This window comes from Plectropomus leopardus, chromosome 2, assembly GCF_008729295.1.
Source record: "Plectropomus leopardus isolate mb chromosome 2, YSFRI_Pleo_2.0, whole genome shotgun sequence".
Lineage (NCBI taxonomy): Eukaryota > Metazoa > Chordata > Actinopteri > Perciformes > Serranidae > Plectropomus > Plectropomus leopardus.
Genome location: NC_056464.1, coordinates 36,778,553 through 36,785,031, shown reverse-complemented (window position 1 = coordinate 36,785,031; position 6,479 = coordinate 36,778,553).

The window sequence follows — 6,479 nt, the reverse complement described above, 5'->3', positions numbered from 1 at the left end:
GCAAAACGCCTACCAAGCTGAAGACCACTGCAGACCACTGTTTGAGACCAACAAGTAATGATTTAGCAAGTTATTGCTGTTCCTAGTGATTTTTTAAGCACCAAATGTGGGTTTTTTGTAGAGAACATTGCTGTGTTTCCAGCACCTTTTTAGACACCAAACTTGGGTGTTTTTAGCAACCCATTGCTGTATTTCTAGTCGGTTTTAACATCAAACCACTGTGTTTTGTAGGGACCCGTCACTGTGTTTTCAGCAGTATTTAAGGCACCAAAAGTGGGTGATTTGTAATGACCCATTGCTGTGTGATATGGGTGTATCGTAGCAAGCCGTTGTTGTGTTTGAAGCAATTTTTAGGCACCAAACTAAAGTTTTTTAGCAACCCATTGCTGTGTTTCAAACAGGTTTTAGACACCAAACCTGGGTGTTTTGTAGGGACCCGTCACTTTGTTTCCAAGCACAAAAAGTGGGTGTTTTGTAATAATCTATCGCTGGGTTTATAGCAATTTTTATGCATCAAACATAGGTGTATTGTAGCAACCCATTACTGTGTTTGTAGGAATTTTTAGGTACCAAACATGAGTGTTTTTAAGCAACCCATAGCTGTTTTTTCTTTTTAAGGCTCCAAAAGTTGGTGTTTTGTAACCCACTACGCAGCATTTCCTACCAGGATAGTGGCACAAAAAGACATCTGCTGGGATAGTGCTACAAAAAGTGGTTGCCTTTTTACTGAGCAATCTCTGCATTTCCAGCAGGGATTCTGCCCCCAGCACCAGGTATTTCAAGCCAAAACATGATCTTTTCCTAATCTTTACCAAGTGGTTTCTGAGGTTAAACCTCACCGCATGTTGACAACAGTTTTGTTGAAACATAGAGTTTCAACAAGTCTGCAACATGATAATGTGCAAATGTTGGGTGTGATGCCAACATTTTTCTACCAATTGGGTTGATGACAAACTTGGCAACACACTGTGTAGAGGAAGGCTTTTGTTTTCAGTAGAGCACACCTGTAGCCCTTCTCAAAAACTACACATATCCTTGATTTTCTCACTCTTGTTTAGCTTCAGAAAAGCTCAACACAGAAAAATGATGTTGTCACTGACTTATTCTTTCTATTTGTGAGATTGTGATTTGATCGTGGGTGCAGCAGCTGGGGAGTTACCTGTACTGTTCAAATACCGAGTTATGTCAAAGTGTCAAACTGTAAACCATCTCTGCTATAACAGCACGTCTGTTCAAATATCTCAAATCCATCAAATTCTTGACATTGCCATGTGCTTTCATTGGGAACTGCCAAAAATGCAGATTCTATTTTTTCCCTGACATCTGATAATCTACCTCAAAAGCGTAACTCTGGAGCAGCACAGGAGTCTGAGAAAGGAGACTTTTCAGGAAGAGAAACGCAACTACAACCACATGAGCTGCTTCATGCTCACAGTATAATGCGATGCTTTCAGGCCATGTCACACATCTCAGACCAAAATCAGTTCATTTCAGCAGCATCTTGATCCCTGTTTACCAACACCTGTGGAACTAAAGAAGAAAGGAAGAGGAGACTGACGAGTTTTCATTGGAATGTTACTTTTTGATCTTTTCGTGCAGATGGAAAAAGGGGATACAACGTAAAAACATCTTTCAGGTTGTCAGTATTAGTGTGGACATGGCTTGAATTTATTTGTCACTTCCCAGCTGCAAATGCATTATCACCCACCAAAAGACCTTCTAAGGGTGGAATCTACCAAAAACTTCTCACCCAAAGAAGAGGTGTGTATCTCATTTTTCTCTCCTTATCTTTCTTTCTCCCTCAGTATTGCCTTGTCTGTCTCGCCTTTCCGTAGACCTTTTCATAAAAAGATCACACTATAGAGCCTCTTTACACTGCCTTTGCATTTTTACACAGAACCCAACAGTGGCGGGATCATCCCACTCTGGTGTGTGATTTTAGACAGCAAACTGGCACCCCTACGACAAAACAGACATAACATCTAGTGTGACATATAACATACCAGCTTGTGTTCATTCCAAAGTTGTCAAATACCACCACTATTGCATTGCTTTTGGTGTAAGATCCAGACACCAAAAGCCACCTTATGCAACCACATGATACACCGCTGGACAATGTCAGCAGAGAACACCTCTGGACAGAACCGTTCACTGTGTTATTTTACACCAGCGGACAGCCAGATTGCACCTGCCATAGCAACATGATACACAGATGGTCAGTGTCATTGGAAAACGCAGCCAGACGAAACCTTCCGTGTCTGCATGATACGCCACTGGACAGCATGAGGTTGAGCGCTGCCAGGAACAAGCTATCATGCAAAAGTCTGGCGTTCACTTCACATCAGAAAGCTAACGCTAATCATCCATACCAGCCTGTGTGTTTGTTGACGCATTGGTTGCCATGTGTCGTTCCACCATGTACTTGTGTTGACATCATGGTAGCGGCATCCTGGAGTGTAAAAAGCAGACGCAGAAGGATACTTAAAATGTAATATGTAGACGCAAAAGTCATCTGCAAAGTGGCATTATATGATGAGTTGGGATGTGAATGTGTTGGATATTTCTGCCTTGAACAGCCAGATTAAAAAGGGATTCTGTCTTGTTGCTCTCTTTTCGACTCCTTTTCTGTCTTCTCTTTCTTTGACTTTTCATGTTTTCTATTGTTTACCTCATCCTCCTTTCTATTTTTGTCCTGCTGATTACATTTTCTCTCTTCCCTTTTTTAAAATCCCTTTTCCCTTCTCTTTCACTATCCTGACTCTCACTTTTTTCAGCACCTCCTCCATCCCTCCGTCTTTCTCTAAAGGCCCCTGGTCTCTCCAGTTGATGTATTTTACCTCCAGGTGTCAGTCTGGTTCATAGATTAAACTGACTTACAGGTTGGCTTTTCTCCCTCAGTCGACTCCATAACACACACACACACACACACACACACACACACACACACATACACACACACACACACACACTTCACCCCACCAACTCCAGCCTCCTCCATGTTTCCAACTCCAGTCGACCTATGCTTCACCTCACTTCAAAGGCGAGACGAGCTGCAATTACCTACCAAAGTATCTCGTCTCATCCAGACTTAGAGCCTGGCTGAACGGAATCCCTGGAGTGTGTGTGTGTGTGTGTGTGTGTGTGTGTGTGTGTGTGTGTGTGTGTGTGTGTGTGTGTGTGTATGTGACAGCACAGACAGAGTGGGTGTGTATATATGTTGTGTTCCTGTACTTCTATGAGGATCAAATACACTTACAGAGGGACAGAGAGCTGAAGGGAAATCTTTCAGATTAAAGACAATTTTGCCGCATTTAACTTTATAAAGCTGAAACCTTTAACTTTCTGCACATTATTCTTGTCTCCCTTGGTCACAGCTGATTAAAATGATGCAACCTGATCACCAGTATAAATGTTAGAATTTTACAGCAGATATGTTACATTATTACATATGACATCTATTGCATGACTATCCATCCTGATCCTTCCCCAGTTGCTCTTCCTAAGGTTGCTACCACTTTTTGCCCATTACAGCTTTTTCCCTCTGCTTTGAGAGTCCAAAGACAGAGGGATTGTCACAGTCTGCTCTGCCTCTCTCCTGCTGCTGTGGGATTTTGTCCACTTACTCCACCCCCACCTCTCTGTCCACCCGCCACTCCATCTCATCAGCCTCAGCACCTCCACCTGGTGCTCCAAGATGCTCCTCATCTCCTGTCAAGCCAGTATTTAAGCAGCCTCACTCAACTCACTCATTGCTAGATTGTCTTCGCTTCCATGCCTGACCTTCCAGTACTCACTCTCGGACTGTTTTCCTGGTAGCGACTCAGCTCGCCTCTGAACACCTCTCTTTGTCTCTTCCCCGGTAAACCTAACAGCCTTCTGTCTCCAACCATGAGCTTTTCCTTTGCACTTCCTGGTTCTTGTCTGCCTGTGGCTGTGCGGTGTTCTACTGCTTTGGCTCCATCAAGAGGGATCGCCATTCTTCCAGCCGTCTTCAGAGGGAAACATCTCCTCCATGTGAGTGTCGCTGGTGTTTATTGTTCTGATGGTACATCGATTCCCTGCCTGTCCTCACTGATCCCGCTGTCTGTTCCTACTGGATTTGTCTGCTCTGCTTCCTGCCTGACGCCAACTCTGCTTCCTCCTCAACCACAAGCCCTGCCTGCCTCTCTCCCTGCTTTTCCCGCAAGCTCCCTGCTGTAAGTGTTTCTGCAACTTACCTGATACATTCACCTGCCAGTCCGCTCCACGTTCACCATTGCAGCTTGGCAGGCATCTGACTATGCATATTGGTGCTCCTCCCACTTGCCCTGCCCGCACTCGCCTCTCAGACTTTGAGTTGTTATAATATCATAGATTTTAAAATCGTTCTTGTGTGCTTTGGAAAAGTTTTACAAATATAGAACCTCAATATCTCAAAAATTCAGAATAGGAAGAGATACAATTGACCTTGTTTGCAGTTGGTGGTGTCCTGTCAACAGCTTTACATTAGTCTTTTTTTACAATGGTGCACTATGGGAAAAACTATCTCTGGGCAGCAGGGGATTCTTTTTGCTACATAACCGTGAGTGGTCACTGGGAAAAATTTGCTGCAAGGCTGAAAAGCTTTCCTGGGTCCTGTTAATGCCACTGTTCCCACTCCCTTTAGTAATTGAATCACAATACAACTACAAAGCTAGTTCTCAAAGCTCTAAGGCTACAACTTTGGACATATTTAATGGCAAAGGAACACTGAAGACAGCACAGCATTTCAAATTTAAACCCTATCTCTAGCTGTCTGCATCTTTACATTTACCCCATCAATTAAAGTCACAGCTACGGGTCCTCGGGCCATTCATTTTCATTATATAAAAGAATAGCTGTACATCTGATAGATTCTAATTCAGTTACATTTGTAGATTTGGTTAAATCTAATCCACTGTGTTCTGATAAGAGCCATGAATTTCTATCACCCAATTACAAAGGACATGCAGCTGAGACGGTCTCCAGGTTCTGCAGAGACTATTCATCGACTTTATTGAGATCCAGCACCGAGCTCCTTTTTGCCTCAATCATCTTGTTCAGTTTTTAAATTAAGTTTTATTGGTCCCTCACCACCTGTCGAAATAATTAATGAGAGTTACATAAATCAGGGCACAAGGGGAAGTTGACTCAGAAGAAATTACTGCTGCTGTTTTCTCATTCTTCAGGGTCTGAAAAAGTTGTTAAAGGTCCTGTATGTGACAAGCAGAGCATTAATACAGCAGCAAACCACTATTTTCTATGTAAAGATGTAGTGGAATGACGGCATCCTGAGCAGCGAATTATGTCACATCATTTTGGTGTGTGTTGTAGTCTTAGCTTCTCTGTGGTTTGTGTGGTAAGCCAATGCGTGCACCACTTACCGAGGTGGTCTGGGACTCATTTGACCACGTATCTTAAATGTTAATGCTTATGCATCCTGATGTGCCCTTGACAAGGACTACATCATCAGTGCAGGACATGATGGTTGTTTTGGTGACAGCGACTGTGTGAGCAGCGCAGAACTTGTTTATCATTTCACTGCCGGGGTTAACAGGCTAAAGCAGCCACACTGCCCATCTGGAGATGTGCTGCAGTAGCAACACTGTTAGTGTTAACTAGTTCATTCTGTAGCATATATCATAATGTATGCTTTTTGGAAGCTACTCACCTGAACCTGACAGCCCTAAACCTCTAAAAATATGAAGTTAATGAAAACTACAGGGTGCACATCCCACTGTGGTCATATTTTAGTTCATCCTTATTTCAGAAAGCAGTGATGGAGAGCTGCAAAAATCAGGCTGAAATATTGACACATTAGAGTAGGGTGGCATACACCGTCTGTCAAATTTGTGCTGAAGAAAGAGTTTGGTCGTGAATTTACTAGATTTGTGTCATAAGAAATAGATAATAGTCACATTCATAAAATGACACTCTATCCAAAATCCATCTTGTGAATATCAAACTCTCACTATACCCAAAAGATGGCTGTAAATACACCCCTCCTCTGCAAGCACTCTACTTCCAAAACATGGAAAGATAAGACAGCAAACAGAAAATATGCAAGATCCTGACTTCTTCATGAACCCTCTGAAACCTGGAGCGACATCACTTTTCCTGTGCTGCATTAAGATGCCTTTTACAATATTTAAACCTTTGAACTCTGAGTAAATTAACTTTAAATTAAACATCTTCCAGAAATTGCAAGAAATTAGATTTAGAAAATGATTAAGAGCTAGGGGAAAAAAAGAAAAACAATAGGGAAAACGATATTTATAATTATCAGAATTACATATTTAAAATTACTATAGTTTTTGTTGCCCTTTTTCTGGTCATTCACCTGTTGTATTGTTTTGTTTTGTTTTTTTTACAATTTTTTTGTATTAATTTTAGGTTAGTTCCTTTTACTTTTTACTAATCTCTTGCTTATTTTTGGGCCATTTCTTCATCCAATGCTCATTGCTTTTTTACCATGTTTTTAA